Source organism: Hylobates moloch, unplaced genomic scaffold (genome assembly GCF_009828535.3).
Source record: "Hylobates moloch isolate HMO894 unplaced genomic scaffold, HMol_V3 SCAFFOLD_5, whole genome shotgun sequence".
Classification (NCBI taxonomy): domain Eukaryota; kingdom Metazoa; phylum Chordata; class Mammalia; order Primates; family Hylobatidae; genus Hylobates; species Hylobates moloch.
This window is the reverse complement of record NW_026652280.1, coordinates 125152477-125169741: the sequence shown is the minus strand read 5'-3', so window position 1 is coordinate 125169741 and position 17265 is coordinate 125152477. Positions and strand designations below refer to the sequence as shown.

Sequence of the window (17265 nt, the reverse complement as noted above, 5' to 3'; positions counted from 1 at the left end):
ACCTCATAATCTGCCCACCGCGGCCTCTCAAAGTGCTGGGATTACAGGCGTGAGCCACCGCACCTGGCCTTGCTCTTCATTTCTCACCATATCTCTTCTTTATACTTTCTTCTCTCTTTATTTGTATCCATTAAATTCTTAAATTCTATTGTAATATCTTCTATGATTTAAATGTATTTTCCCTACCCTCCAAAATTCATGTTAAAACTTAATCCCCATAGCAACAGCATTGGGAGGTGTGGCCTTTGGGAAGTGATTGAGTCATGAGGGCTCTGTCCTCATGAATAGGACTAGGTGAGCTAATAAAGGGGCTTGCAGGATGGAGTTTACTTCTTTTTCGCTTTCACCGTCACCCATGAGAAGACACAGTGTTCCATCCAGAGGATGTAGCATCAAGGCATCATCTTAGAAGCAGAGAATAGACTCTTACTTGACACCAGACGCCAGTGCATTGATCTTGGACTTCCTAGCCTCTAGAGCTGTGAGAAAATATATTTCTGTGTTTATAAATTACCCAGTCTGTGATATTTTGTTATAACAGCACAAATGGCCTAAGACAATATCCTAACATTTTGACTCTTTAAAACAGTTCTCTATATCATGTTCATAGTTTCTAGCTCCTTAACAAGATTTTCAAATCAACTTTCAGTTAGTTGTCTGTTATTTGTGCTGGTTCTTTCTTGAAGTTTTTGTCCACACATATCTCTAGTTATTTTAGCTTGTATGCTGAAAATTGTATTTTGAAAAGCTAATTGCTGCAATAATTCAAGATCGAGCATTATGTTGCTTTCCTCCAAAGAAGATTTTCCTTTTTTTGGTCAGGTGCATAAGGACACTAGCAATTAGTGCTTAATTAAGTTCAGGCCTGAAAGTTTCTATGTAACCCAGATGACTTCAAGCCCAGGAAGGCTTTCACCAGGACAATATCTGATGAAGAGACCTTTCTCCATTTGGACAGAATTTAACAGAGATTACAGGTTTCCACATCTCTATAGTCCAGACAAGTTCAATGAGGATAATTAGAGAGTTGAAAAATATTTCTCCTTGAGAGAGGTTAAAAACAATGATTCAAAAAACTTATTAAAAACAGTAAGTTCAGACTATGTTTAGGACTGCCACAATACTATAGGGACTTTTGCAATGGGGTTTTGCAGTAGGGGAGAGAGATTGGGACCAACTGTGAGTGCAACAAGGAAAAGCTGTTATTTGTAGCCAAGGAGAAGGGTAGGGTTGGAGGGGTTAATGGATAGAAAATTACTATGAGAATGTCAAGGGTAATGGGGGATTATGGCTAAACTGCCCTAACCAGGATTCTTTCTGAAGGCAGATCAGGGTCATCATATTCTAAAAGACGGGTAGAGGATGAGAAACTCTATCAGATATGGAGGGTGAATAGGTATCAAGGGTGAGGAACTCTGGCTAATCAAACTTGACAGGATTCTTGCTATCACCGGGTTCTTGGAGAACATACCTGAGGATGGAGCCTCACTGGGCTCAGAGGAGCCTGACTAAAATTTGGTCAAAGAGACAATCTTTGTCAGGGAGAATGAAAACTTTGGAGTGATTAATGGAGTTATTTTTCCTCAAGATGAAAAATCTAGGTGTTGATTATGGAAAATATGTGAGGAATTACTATTCTATTCTTCATATCTACTCAACAAGGAATAAGAGAAAATAAGCTTGAAGCATCCCAAGCAGGGAGGAAATAGTAGGTTTAATGAATGAATAATTAAACCAACCAGTGGACATACAAGGGAAATATTCCAGTGTTTCTTCCTTCATATACTATTCTCAATGGATCTTTTTGGTCCATTCTCATTATACTGTTTTCACTGTCAGTTACTGAGGCACAGACCCTAGTAGTATACTAGACATTTCTTATATTGTCCAGTGCCCCTCTTGAAGGATTGTAGTATCTAGCTATCAATTTGGAACTGATTGCGTTTGGACACAAAATGAGAATAATAACTTTTACATTTGTGTAGTGCTTTCTGTCACGTCAAAGAGCTTTCTTTTCCATTGCCTCAAGCAATATGGTGTAGTTTAAAAGCTGTATGTTGTTGGCAGAGCGGTTTGATTAATTTCCACCGTACAATTGGTAAAACTGAATCCCAGAAAGGTTTTTACTTAAGTTTCAACTAGTGATAAAGTGTACGATAAAAGCAGGGGTTTCTAGTCTTACTTTCATCACACTTTAACATGGATGAAATATACCAGGCAAAGGAATTCAAGAATTTAAATACTAAGCTTTTTAGTGAATGCAAATCCATAGTTAAGCTATACAGGCTCCAAACTGCCTACCTAGTTTGCTTTAATCTTCATGTTTGACATGAATGTGGCAAATACCCTTCTTTACCCAGCTATTAAAGTATTTTCTTTATCTGTCTTCTCTCCAATTAGTAATAGTATAGCTTGATATTGTTATATTTCCTGAAGATTTAGTGTTGTAATATATTTTCTTTTTTTATCCCTTTTTCCTTGGATTTCCATTCACTTCTCTTTGCCCAGTTGCAGGTAATCAGGACTTATTCCCCCAAACATACTTCCTTTCTATTTTCCTTCTAGAATGCTGGTAGCTGTGCAATTAGGCAAGTTCTTCTCTGCTATTTTAAGAAAAAGACTTCATAGAAAACTAGGTCTCCTTTTGAATATTCACTGTATGGGATTCCTAATGTTAAAATTAATATTTTCCCAAATATTAATTATTAAGCACATAGACAATGTGGAGATATTTAACATGGAGTCTGGTACACGGTAAATACTCAGTAAATGACAACTATTTTTATTACCAACAATAATAATAAATATTAGGCTTCCAACGACAAAGTCTGGATATGTGTTTCCTGGTCTACTAGGCTTATAAAGCATTATGAAAAAATGAAGCAATATGATGCTGACTTAGAGTGCTCCTCTGGCTCTGGTTTGGTTGTGTGCTCAGGGTCAGAGAACCCCTCTCTTAGAACGTCGTTTGTGACTATGTATGCATCAGGACTAATAATGTCTTCAGTGTCTAAAAGTTAATTTAGCCACAGCTATGTCAATATAAGAAGCATTATTTTCTGGTGGGATTAATTTCTGAAATGACATTTTAAGCTAAGGATTTCACCATCTCTATCCCTGAATTATTTTGAGAATGCCTGGAAAATGCCGTGTGGAAAGAGCTTTCTAGATGTGGCTTTTTCAAATGTGAAATTAGGTTTGAAGACAGTTTTTAAATAGATTGTGAAGGAGGTTCTGAAGGAGTGAAGTTGAAACTCACTAAGTTTGGGCATCAGAATTTTTTAAATCCATAACTAAGGTTTAATTTGTTCTGGGGGTAAATTAGCTTTAATTTCGTTGGCTAGGTTGGGAGAGTAACCCTCTCCCAAGTAAGAACCCTTGTGTTTTAGCTCTTAAACATTTGATAAATGGTTCCATAAGGTGAATTAATTGATGCCAATTGTGACAAAAGTGTGGAAGTGACTGAACCCTATTCAGAGACTACTAAAGCTGCTGTTTTAACATAGTGTTTCTTCATCAGCCCAGACCATCTATAAGTCAGACAAGCAGAAGGCTACACTTTGATATTGTTGATTGTAGAAGGAATTAAGTGACGCATTAATTTATACATGATAGAAATTTGAACAAAGTCATCCCATTACTCATGAGAAAAACTTGTAAATAAAAATGAAGGACCCAGATATTAGCCAATGGGAGACAAGTTGGTCCTGTATTACTGACCAGTTCTATAAATATTTCCAACTCTTGAGTCTATGAGAGACTGAAAGTGAAGAGCAATGCATTTTTGCTGACAGAGATGAACTCCGCTTAAGTCAAGGAGGGCTTTGAATGAGATCGTGATGCAAATGGTTGATGACATCAGATGAGTTAATTGTTCTGACTAGCTCCGAAGGCGAAGTAGGCGAATTTTTTCTTCTTCTTGATGAAATCTCAGAGCTATTTACCACAAATGGCACAGGCCTCAGATTTATGTTATAACAATAAAACCCAGCATCAAATTTGGTATTCTTCCTTAGAAAAATGAGCCACATGTAGTATTTTCTGATTGTCTATGATTTCCTCATACTTGATGCTCTACCTCAGAAAAATGAGCCATCTGTAATATTTTCTATGATTGCCTAAGATTTCCTCAGATGGCCGCATTAGGCAGAAGCTGTCATGGGAGATCTGACAAAAGTCACAAATGAAGGTAATGTAGTTGCAGGAGATACTTTAGAATATCCTCAACATTTTTAGTCTCACAAGATCTGAATCATCTTTTGTTTAGATGAATCAGTTTTACTCTCTAAGTTTCTACAACAAAGCTCAATGTATTTGAAGTGTAGTTACCAATATTGAGGATTATAGCCACCTAACTTGGCAGACTATTACCCTTTCTTTGGCTGACTCCTTTAATCAAGGGCATTTTAGGGGCCAAATTTGACAGCTGCAGTGCTGGAGATAGATTGCGAAAAAGGTTCTGGGATAAGTTACATTCTCTCTAGCTTTTGTGTCAAAGCAATTGACAATCTATTAGAAAGTTTCATTGTCTACATCAAAGCCAGGAAGGTGTAATGCACCATCTTTCTGGCAGGAGTAACAGTAGGATAAAGTGATCATGATAAAATCTCATCACAGTCACATCTATGGGATTGTGATAGTGAATATTGAGTGTCAACTTGATTGGACTGAAGGATGCAAAGTGTTGTTCCTGGGTGTGTCTGTGAGGGTGTTGCCAAAGGAGATTAATGTTTGAGTCAGTGGACTGGGAGAGGCAGACCCACTCTCAATCTGGGTGGGCACCATCTAATCAGCTGCAAGTGCGGCTAGCATAAAGCATGCAGTAGAAGATGGAAGAGCAGACTTGCTGAGTCTTTTGGCGTTCATCTTTCTCCCATGCTGGATGCTTCCTGTCCTCAAATACCAGACTCCAAGTTTTTCACCTTTGGGACTCTTGGACTTACACCAGTGGTTTGCCAGGGACTCTCAGGTCTTCTGCTGCAGACTAAAGACTGCCCTCTCAGCTTTCCTGCTTTTGAGGTTTTGGAACTCAGACTGGCTTCCCTGCTCCTCAGCTTGCAGACGGCCTATTGTGGGGCTTCACTTTGTGATCGTGCGAGTCAATACTCCTTAATAAACTATAAACTCCTCTACATATATACACATCTATGCTATTAGTTCTGCCCCTTTAGAGAACCCTGACTAATACAGGGATCAAAAGGGGAGAAAAAACAGCCTGTTTTTATAGGAAATAAAGGTTAGTAGTACATGGTCTTATTCCTCTGGATACTGGAAGTCCCTAAGCAACTCTGCTACATGATAGACTTGGGTTCCAAAGACTATAGGCTCCAAAAACAAACAAACAAACCCAAAGACTACAGCCTCTAAAATGTCCTTCTTCAGAAATATCAGAACCTCTTGAGGAAAAGCAGCTGCATCAGTAGCAGCAGCAGCCATACAATAACAGTAAAAAGAAGAACACGTTCTGGGTTATTCTGACTTGGTACTGCTACTGTACAAAGTTATTTTGATTTGTAACCAAATTTAAGAATTGCCAGTGAGACTGTAACCATACTGATTTCTCCTCAACTCCTTTTCTGCTTCCTTTTCTCTCTATCCTTCAGCTCTTTTCCTTTCTCCCCTGAAGGTACCAAATGCAACTCCACACAATTATTTCTTTGTTTTTTATACTCCTTGGGATATACGTGATATAATTGTTATTTAGTTTAGTTCTCCAGTTGTTCATAAGGACCTCAAAGACCAATATACGTGTTTAGATATAGCTACACAAAAGCAAAGTATCCGAAGTTTAAGTCAATTCTCCATCTGAACTGTTAATTGGAATATTTCTCTGGAAAGGGAAAGATTCACATTCTCCTTTGGCTGGCAGTTGGCCAGAGGTGAAGATGTGAGCTTTGGACAAAGTCAACATTTTGGCTCCTATTGCCTAGCTTTTCATTGGACCATAGTCATAATCTCATATGTCAATGGTGTGTGGTCCTATCTCTTCTTTGAGTATGTTTTTTATATTTTAAAAATGTTTTGAGCAGGTACATGTTGAAAGGACTTTGTGGTTAAAGATTGGAAGTTAAGTGGGTGTTGCTTATAGTTAATTGAGCATGTAGTATCAGAAGGTAGATAACAATTGGGCTACAGCAGAGGTTTACTTGCATTTTTTTTTTTTTTTTACAGTTTACAATAGATATAGACATTAAAGCTAAAGGATTGTCAGAATTTAACTTCTGATCAGATAGTTGACAGCAGTTCCATGTGATAACTATGCTAGTTTATAATTTCTTAAATCCATAATCTTTAGCATTGGCTCACATATGCCTTCTATTTGTGAGTGTACTGAAAGCATATTATCGCATAAAACTTTAAAAATAATTGTTTTGACTCTGGAGACTTAGTAAATATCATTCAAACCAAAGGATTTTTAAAAACTTTTTTCCCTCCTTTCTGGGGATGTTTTCTTGAGTTTGAAGAAGGTTAATTGCTAATTCTTTATCATCCAGAGTGGCAGCTTCCTTATTATAGTGCTATATCATACACTGGAATGTCCCTTATCTAATATGACTGACTAATTATTAAAATACTCAATTTTTTTTTTCTCCAGCTGTTTGGTTTCTGAGTAAACAAATTGCTAAGTTCAGTTGGCTTCCATTTGCACTTCATTGCTTCTTGACAGCAAATACTCCACAAAAATGAGTTGCCTCTGGGTGTTTATAATCTCTAAGGGCAGAAGAAACAAATGTGTGCATGATTTTGCTAATTTAAAAACTCAAAACCACCCTCATTAAAAATCTAACACACTTTAAAACTATTGTGCAGTACGATTTCCTAAACTTTGTAAAGATGGTGTCTGTTCCTAGAATCCCCAAATTCATTAATTTGATATTATAAGATGTGATTTTATTTTTTTTATTTTTTATTTTTTTGGAGAGACAATCTTGCTCTGTCGCCCAGGCTGGAGTGCAGTGGCGCAATCTTGGCTCACTGCAAGCTCCGCCTCCCAGGTTCATGCCATTCTCCTGCCTCAGCCTCCCGAGTCGCTGGGACTACAGGCGCCCGCCACCACGCCCGGCTAAATTTTTTTGTATTTTTAGTAGAGACGGGGTTTCACCATGTTAGCCAGGATGGTCTCGATCTCCTGACCTTGTGATCCACCCGCCTCGGCCTCCCAAAGTGCTGGGATTACAGGCATGAGCCACCGCACCCGGCCCGTGATTTTATTACATGAAAGCAAAGGCATTATCTTCAAGGAATAGGATCACCCTGTATCTATGGCATACAAATATAGTTGTATGTAGACAATTCAGAATTGCTTTCATTCTGATTAGCCAGAGTTACATGATTAAAAAGTTAACCAGAGTACCAATTTACTTTCTAACAGATTTAGTTCAGCCTGGTGTGATTGCATTCCAGAATCTGTGAAAAATGGAATCACAATGCTTTGACAGTATTTTTTCTGCTTGTGGTATCTGTGAAGCAGGTATTGTAACATACATCAGAATTGTAACTGGTCACAGATTTGGTGGTTTCTTCAGCTCCCATGACTAGATTCATTTGTAGAGTTTGGACTTTTTTTGTTTCTGTCATGCCTCAGGGAAAGGATGACACACAATGTAGAGTTCAATATATACCTGTCCCTTAGAATCTGTGGAGAATTGGTTCTAGGACCCCTGCAGATACAAAAATCTCCTGTGATGCTCAAGTCCTTTATATAAAATGGTATACTTGCATATAAGCCATGCACATCCTTCTGTATACTTTAAATCATCTCTAGATTATTTATAATACTAAGTAAATAGTTGTTACACTGTTTTTATTTGCATTATTTTTAATTATTGTATTACTTTTTATTTTTATATTTTTCCAAATATTTTCCATCTGTGTTTGATTGAATACACAGATGCAGAACTGGAATATGAAGGGTAAACTGCAGTTTTATGTAAGAACAAGATTGTGAAAAGAAAAAGAAATTGGAAATATGCCTTAGAAATGTACTTATTTCATTCTGTAGATGACAAAGTGGTCAGAAGGCTACTCTTTGAAGTTGTATAAACAACTTCAAAGATTGTTGAACTTTGGAAGATTCAAAGATTGGGTTAAAGATCCAAGGCTACCAGTTTTTAGCTCAATGATGTTTAGCAAGTTACTAGCGTGTAATAATAGTATCCACCTCCATAGGTCACTGTGTAAAATATTGCACATAAAGTGATTAACCCAGAACCTGACAGAGACTAAGGTTACAGGAATTATTTATTATTATCATCATCATAATTATTGTTGTTGCTAATAGATGCCATACGTTACTTGTGAAAAGTCCACTACGTGAATGCACATGAGGTTTTTCTTATTCTTTTGTTAAGTCTTTAAGTATCTATGAAATGAGTGTCAGGGCTACAAACCACAGTGTCTCCATGAATTAAAGGTTAAGAAAGCAGTACCAGAGTGGATTCAGGACAGGCTTTAAAGTTTGGGAAGGCAAAGATTCACCTTGATAATAACAATGAAAATTCTTTTAAATTTATATAAATATGTTTTATTTCACTTTCTTTACAGCCATATGAGTTAAGAGTTATCTTGTCAATTTTTAAGTAAACTGAAGTTTAAAGATGCTAAATTACCTGCCTAAGATCACACAATAGGCAAAGCTAAAATTTGAATTTGGATTTGGTTGACTTCAGTGAAAAGTTCCTTTTTTGTTCTTTCCTTTTTTCCTCTCTCCCTATCTTCCTTCCTTCTCTTTTTTCTTTTCTTTTTTCATTTTTTATTGATACATAATAATTATATGTATTTATGAGGCACATATGATATTTTGATCCATATATATATAACATGTAATGATCAAATTAGGGTAATTAGGATATCCATCATCTTAAGTATTTATCATTTCCCAGTGTTGGGAATACTCAAAATCTTCTCTTGTAGCTATTTTGAAGTATACTATGCGTTCTTGTTAACTTCAGTCATCTTACTGGGTTATAAAACACAAGAACTTATTCCTTTCATCTGACTATTTCTATACCCATTAGCCAGTCTTTCTTCATCCCTCTCTTCTCCTTCCCCTTCCAAAACTTTGGCAACTACCATTCTACTCACTACCTCCATGATATCAGCTTTTTTAGTTCACATGCATGAGGAAAAACATGCCATAATCTCTTTCTGTGCCTGGTTTATTTCACTTCACATAATGTTCCCCAGGCTCATTTGTGTTACTGCAAATGACAAAATTTCATTCTTTTCTTATGACTGAGTAGTATTGCATTGTGTATATATACCATATTTTCTTTATCCATTCATTTGTTGGTGGATGCAAGTTGATTCCATATTTTGACTATTGTGAATGGTGCTGCAATGAACATGGGAATGCAGATAATCTTTTGACATACTGATTTTCTTTCCTTTGTATGTATAGCTGGCACTGAGATTATTGGATCTGATGGTATTTCTATTATTAGTTTTTTGGGAAATCTTCATACTGTTTTCCATAATGATTGTACGAACTCCCACCAACAGTGTGTGAGAGTTCCCTTTTCTCCCCATCCTTACTAACATTTTTTGTTTTTTATCTGTTTGACAATAGCTATTTTAACCCGGGTAAGATAATCTCATTATGGTTTTTATTTCGTTTCCCTAATATTTAGTAATGTTGAGTATTTTTTCATATACTTGTTGCCTATTTGTAGGTCTTCTTTAGAGAAATGTCTATCTATCCAGATCATTTGCCCATTTTTAATTGGATGATTTGTCTTTTATGTTGTTTAGTAGTTTGAATTCCTTATATATTCTGCTTATTGAACCTTTGTCAGATGAACAGTTCAGTTTGTAAACATTTTCTCTCATTCTGTAGCTTGTCTCTTCGCTATGTTGATTGTTTTGTTTGCTGTACAGAGCTTTTTAGCTTGAAATAATTGAATTTGTCTATTTTTGGTGTGATTGTCTATGCTTTTGAGGTCTTAATAAAAAATAATCTGCCCAGACCAACATCCTGAAGCACTTACTCAATGTTTTCTTCTAGTAGTTTCATAGTTTCAGGTCTTACATTTAAACCTTTCATCAATTTTGATGTGATTTCTATATATGGTGAGATATATGGATCTAGTTTTATTCATCTACATATGAATATAATTTTCCCAGATCATTTATTGAAGAGACTGTCCTTTCTTCAGTGTATGTTTTTGGTCCTTTGTCTAAAGTGTGTTGGATGTATTAATAAATAAATTTATTTATGAGTTCTTTATTCTTTTCCACTGATCTCTGTGTCTGCTTTTATGTATTCCATTACTGTGTTTATTTGGTTACTATAGCTTTGCAGTATATTTTGAAGTCAGGCAGTGTTATGCCTTCAGTTGTATTCTTTTTGCTCAGAATTGCTTTGACTATTTGGGGTCTTTTGTGTTTTCCTACAAATCTTAGACTTGTTTTTTCCTATTTCTGTGAAAAATATCATTGGTATTTTGATAGGGATTACACTGATTCTCTAGACCACCTTAAATAATATGGACATTTTAACAATATTAATTCTTCCAATCCATGGATATAGAAGGGATTTCCATTTAATTGTGTCCTTTAATTTCTTTCATTATGTTTTGTAGTTTTTATTGTAGAGATCTTTTGCCTCCTGATTAAATTTATTACTAGGTATTTTTGTAGCTATTGTTAATGGGATTGCTCTCTTGATATTTTCTGATTATTCACTAACATATAAATGCTACTTATTTTATGTATATTTTATATCTGGCAACTTTGCTGAATTTGTCTATCTGTTCTAACAACTTTCTGGCTAAGTCTTGAGGTTTTTTTAAAATATAAGATTATGTTTTCTGCAAAAAAAGACAAATTGATGCCTTTCTTTCCAATTTGGATGCCGTTTATTTTTATTCTCTTGCCTAATTTCTCTGGCTAGGGCTTCCAGTACTATATTGAGGGAAAGTGGTGAAAATAGAGATTCTTGTTGTGTTCCAGACCTTGGAGAAAAGGCTTTCAATTTTTCCCCATTTAGTATGAAGTTAGCTGCAGGTTTGTCATATATGACCTTTATTGTTTCAATCTATGTTTCTTTTATATCCAATTTTTTGAGAGTTTTCCTCATGAAGAGATGTTGAATTTTGTAAAATGATTGTTCAGCATCGATTGAAATAATTATATTTTTGTTCTTTATTCTGTTAATGTGATATATCATGTTTATTGATTGATTTGTGTATGTTGAACCATCCTTGCATTCCTGGCTGAATCCTATTTGATTATGGAGAATGATCTTTTTGATGTGCTATTGAATTCAGTTTGCTAGTACTGAGAATTTTTGCTTTTATGTTTGTTCATCAGGGATATTGGCCTGTAGTTTTCTCTCTCTCTCTCTTTTTTTTTATTATGTTCTTACTTGATTTTGCTATTAGGGTAATGATGGCTTCAAAGCACAAATTTGAAAGTATTTTCTCCTCTTCGAAGTTTTTGGAGTTTAAGTAGAATTAGTATTAGCTCTTTAAAAGTTTAGTGGAATTCACTAATAAACCCAGCAGGTCCTGGGCTTTTGTTTGATGAGATACTTTTTATTACAGCTTTGATCTTATTATTTGCTATTAGTATGTTCAGATTTTCTATTTATTCGTGGTTCAGTCATGGTAGGTTGTATGTGTCCAGAAGTTTATTTATTTATTCTAGGTTTTCCAATTTATTGGCATATTTATTGTTTCTTTGTTGATTTTTTTTTTTTTTTTGCCTGGATGGTATGCCCATTGCTAAAAGTGGGGTGTTGAAGTTCCCTACTGTTATTGTATTGCAGTCTGTCTCTCCCTTTAGATCTATTAATGTTTGATTTATATATTTGGATGCTCCAGTGTTGGGTATATATACACTTTCAATTGGTATATTTTTATCATGAATTAACTTTTTTTGTCATTATATAATAGTAGTCTCTACTGGTCATTTTTTATGTCTGTGCTATCAGTTGCAGTGTCTCTTTTTCATCTCTGATTTTATTAATTTGGGTCTTCTCTCTTTTCTTCTTAGTATAGGTAAAGTTTTGTTGATTTTGTTTATCTTTTCAAAAAACTAACTTTTAAAATTTATCTTTTGTATTGTTTTGTAGTCTCAATTTCATTTATTTCTTCTGTGATCTTTATTATTTATTTTCTTCTACTAATTTTGAGTTTGGTTTGTTCTTGATTTTCTAGTTCCTTAAGGTGAATCATTACCTTGTTTATTTGAACTCTTTCTACTTTTTTAATGTAGACATTTACTGCTATAAACTCCTCTAGTACTACTTTTGCTGTATCTTGTAGTTTCTGTTATGTTGTGTTTCACTTTTTCATTTATTTCAAAATCTTTCAAAGTTTCCTTCTTAATTTCTTCTTTGACTCATTGGTAATTCAGGAACATGTTGTTTAATTTCTATGTATTTGTAAGATACCTAAAGTTTTTCTTGTTATTGAATTCTGGTTTTACTCAATTGTGGTCAGAAAAGATACTTGATATGATTTCAACTTTTTTGAATTTATTGAAACTTGTTTTGTAGCCTAGAATATGGTTATTCTGCAGAATGATCCATGTGCTAATGAGAAAAATATATATTCTGTAAATGTTAGGTCCTTTTGGTTTAGAGAATAGTTATAACTTAAATGTTTCTTTGTTGATTTTCTTTTTTTTGTCTGGATGGTATGTTCATTGCTAAAAGTGGGGTGTTGAAGTTCCCTACTATTATTGTATTGCAGTATATCTCTCCCTTTAGATCTATTAATATTTGATTTACATATTTGAGTGCTCCAGTGTTGGGTGCATATATATTTACAATTTTTGTATTTTTATTATGAATTGACTCTTTTGTCATTATATAATGACCTTTTCTGCCTTTTTTCATAGTTTTTGAGGTAAAGTATATTTTATCTGATATATGTATAGCTTTTTCTTCTCTTCTTTGGTTTTAATTTATATGGAATATAATTTTTCATTCCCTTACATTCAGTTTATGTGTTTCTGTACAGATGAACTGAGCTTTTTGTGGGCAACATATTGTCAAGTCCTGTTTTTTTTTAATCTATTAATCCACTCTGTGTCATTTAATTGAAGAATTTAGTCAATTTGCATTTAATTTTATTATTGATAGGTAAGTACTTACTACTGCCATTATGTTACTTGTTTTCTGGCTCTTTTGTTACTTCTGTCTTTAATTCTTCTTTTCCTACTTTCTTCCTTTGTGGTTAAGTGATTTTCACTGGTAATATATTTTAATTCACTACTTTTTATTTTTAGTGTATCTCTTGGAGGTTTTTGCTTTGTGGTTACCATGTGGATTACAAAAAAACTTCTTTTAGTTATAATAAGTAAAATAATGATGACGAGTTTGATCTCAAAGAAAAAATATAAACAAATAATAAACTATAATACTACATATTTTACCTCAATTTCCACAACACTTTGACTTTTTGTTGTCTCAATTTATGCATTTTTATTATGGCTTATCTCTTATATTGTGGTAATTATTATTTCTGTTAGATTTGTCTTTTTATCTTAATACAAAATATATAAGTAGTTTACACATCACAATTACAGTATTAAACTATTTTAATGTCTCTATGTACTTACTTTTACCAGTGAGTTTTATACCTTCAGATTTTTTCTTGTTGAACATTAGCATCCTTTTCTTTCTAGTTGAAAAACTTTAACATTTCTTGTAAGACAGGTCTGATGTTGATTAATTCAGTGTAGTTTTTCTGAAAGTCTTTATCTCCACTTCATATGCGAAGGATAGTTTTGCTGAATACAGTATTCCTGGTTGACATTTTTACTGCTTTCACACTTTGAATATGTCATCCCACTTCCTCCTGGCCTGTAAAGTTTCTGCTGAGAAGTCTATTGCCACATGAATCAGAGCTCCCGAATACATTATTTGCATCTTTTACCTTAAGAATCCTCTCTTTGTTCATAACCTTTCTGAGTTCAATCATTTTATGTCCTGAGGTATACTTATTTGGGTTGAATCTCTTTGGTGACCTTTGATTTTCCTATATCTAGATACTTATATCTTTCTGTAGGATTAGAAAGTTTTCTTTTATTATTTCTTTGAATAAACTTCTGACTCCTTACAATTTTTCAGTTCCCTTTCAAAGGCCAGTCACTCTTAGATTTGCTCTTTTGAGACTATCCTCTAGCTTTTGTAAGTATTTTTCATTCTTTTCTCCTCTGACTGTGTATTTTCAAATCTCCTGTCTTTGTGCTCACTGATTCTTCTGCTTGATTAATTCTAATATTAAGATCCTTCAATAGATTTCCCAGTTTAACTTGTATTTCTTACCTCCAGTATATCTGTTTCATTTTTAAAAATTATTTCAACCTCTTTATTAAAGGTATTTGATAAATTTCTGAATGGCTTTTCTGTGTTACCTTGGAGTTCACTGAATTTCCTCAAACCTGCTATTTTGAATTATTGATCCAAGAGCTCACACATTGTCATCTCATTGGGATCAGTCACTGTCTTCTTGTTTTTTTTACGTTTAGGGAGGTCATGGTTCCTCATTTGCTCTTATTTCTTATAAACCTCTGTTTATATCATTGCACTAAGGATTAATCATTTACCTCAGTCTTTACTGTTTGGCTTGATTTATTTTTTCTAGTGCATGTCTCTACATAGGTATTGTGTTGATTGAGTTCCCCTGGCCTGAGATTGCTGCCTCTTTTATGGCACTAGATGGCACCCTAAGCCTAGGTTTGCCATGGCTCTTACAAAAGTTAGTCTGCCCTTCCTGAATATTGGGGGATCCCAAAGATTACCCCTGGCTTTTTGGGAAGGCTGGCTAGATGTTTGCAGCCAGAGGACCCATGGAGCATATACCCTACAGTATTTTGCTGCTAAACAGCCTCCCTGATTTTGCCAAGTCAGAGAATAGCCACCTCTTTTTTGCCCAAGTCAAAGAATAGCCACCAAATTTTATGAGCTGAATGTTACTAGCCCCACCCTACCTTTTTTCTCTAGCTGCCTTCAGGAATTTTTGCCCTACAGGCCATTTACAATGCTTCCCATGGGTTATGGTAGGAATGGTTATGATTCAAAACACAAAAACAAAAACCCCAAGATGATGGGGAACTTGGCTGTCTGCCTTGATTTTACTTTTCCCGTGTAGAAACTGGAGTGTAGGGTGACTTTTCTGTGTGGTATCTAGCAGCTTCAGGAAGGGGCATTGCAGTTAGAGTGGTCCATTTCTTTTATCATCTGCTGGCAGATTTTCACTTCTTTGTGATTCCAGTGATTGTCACAGACTTAATTTTGAGTTCTGAGATATTTCTGGTGATAACCTTGGCACTAGGTAGTTGGTTTTGTTTTTGGAGGGGGAGAACAACTGAGAAAGCCAGATTGCTTCTACTCTTTTATTTTGGTGATGTTTCTCTCTCTCTGTCTCTCTTTCTCCTATGCATCACTGTCACTTTTGAAATAGTTTTTGAAACTGTCTTCTGACATTGTAATTTTTCTGATTAATAGCATAATTGTTTATGTTTGATAAGTTAAAATATAGAAAAGCTCAAAATGATAAAAAGATAATCTGCAATCTTATCATCATGAGTTAGTCACCCAACCATTTTAGCACTTATCTGCCAATCTCATAATTAACTAGTTGCTCCTTTTTGATGCATAATACTTTTAGCACATAGAGAAACTAGTTTTTGGTCCCTCTGAGCTTTTCCAGGCCCCGTTTGTGAAACCCTTTAGTCCTCGGCCTTTGTTGTTGGTACTGTTACAAAAAGAGACATTGTTCCTTTGTTTTCAGTTTGCAGAACATCATGCTGGCAAGTGTCAAAGATAAACTGGTAAGGACAAAGGTTTTTCATCAATAACCTTTGGTAAAGAAGAAAAAATACTGTTTTTCCTCTACCCCTCTTAGGTTCATTGGCTTGAGAATTAGACTGACAAAAGACAGATAAACAAACAGATTTATCAACAAATGTGTGTGCATACACATGGGAGTACTCAAACATAAGTAATTGAAAGAGGTGGTGCTATGGTTTGAACACTTCTGTTCCGTCTAAAATTAATGTTGAAACTTAATCCCCAAGGAAACTATATTAACAGGGTGGGCCTTTAAAAGGTAATTAGATCATGAAGGCTCCACCTTTATGAATGAGTATAACCTTATAAAGGAGATAAAGATAACTAGCTTTACCGTTTTTGCTCTTTGGCCCTTCTCCACATGGGGACATAACATTCACCCCTTCAGGGAATATAGCATTCAAGGTGTTATCTTAGAAGCAAAAAGCATCTTAGACTTCCCAACCTCTGGAACTGTGAGAAAATAAATTTCTTTTCTCTAGCCAGTCTGTGATATTTCATTATAGCAATATTAATAGACTAAGACAGGAGTTAGAACTTGGGCTTGTGTAGGATCCCACCAAAAGAACAATACACATTTAGGGAATTGAGAAAACAAAAATAAAAGGACATAGAGTTTCTAGAGTGTCAAGTCATGGGAAGGTAAATATATGGGGGAAACTAATGGAAGATAGGGCTAGTGATAAAGTTTGTCGTGGAGTGTCCTCTGTTGACTTCCAGCTGACAAGGGTCTAGAATTGTCTTTGGTGATTTACTTGTGTTCTTCCTGTTACAGAAAAAAGAGGGGACATCTTTATCTTTACAAATTTATATTTTGTCTTTAGGCAAATAGGAAGAAGGCAGAACATTTTTCTTGTATCTTCTTTTTCTCAGTTGCCTTCAGTTCAAAATAATCCTCATGCTAAAGTGGCATATTTTGAAGTGGGATAGTCTTCTATCCTTCATGTTGTAATGGGAAAGAAGTTCCAGTGTTAACTCAGCTTTGATTTGTACAGAGGTACTGGACATTTTTAAGGGAGAATGAGGGAGTGAGGAAGAGGAAAACGTGGAGGCTTGAGGAGAAATTTTGTATTTAAATTGGTGCTTATCAGGAGGAGATGTGAACTTCTTATATTTATGACAGAAGGCAGTGGTACATGTTGGAGCAAGATGCCCATCAGGCTGGGAGAGGGAGTCAGAATTATTTCCCTGAAGTTTGCATTTCAAAGAGACAGATCTCAGGTTCTTGAGAAGAAAGTTCTAGATGGTGGGAAACATCAGTCTCAAAAGAGGAAAGAAAGTATTATATTTACAACTTCAAGCTTTCAAAAGTAACTGCCCTAAGAGAGTATTCAGAGACCTGTCTATTACCAGGTTTTAGCTGCAACAAAAAATAAATTCCCCTGGAAGCACTGAGCTTTCTGAGGCAGACACTTTAAAGGGGGTTTGGGGGTTAGGTCACCCCAGAAACTGTGGTGGTGTTT

At 35.1% G+C, this 17265-nt stretch overlaps 1 long non-coding RNA gene across 1 annotated transcript in view; it reads left to right on the top strand.

The window, feature by feature from the left end:
* Positions 1-353: 353 nt before the first annotated feature.
* The window catches only part of LOC131383641 (uncharacterized), a 103762-nt gene continuing 86850 nt past the window's right edge, over positions 354-17265 (top strand). Inside the window, exons 1-2 of the long non-coding RNA XR_009213806.1 lie at positions 354-481; positions 7373-7471. This is a non-coding gene — a long non-coding RNA (uncharacterized LOC131383641). The remainder of the gene's footprint in view (positions 482-7372; positions 7472-17265) is intronic.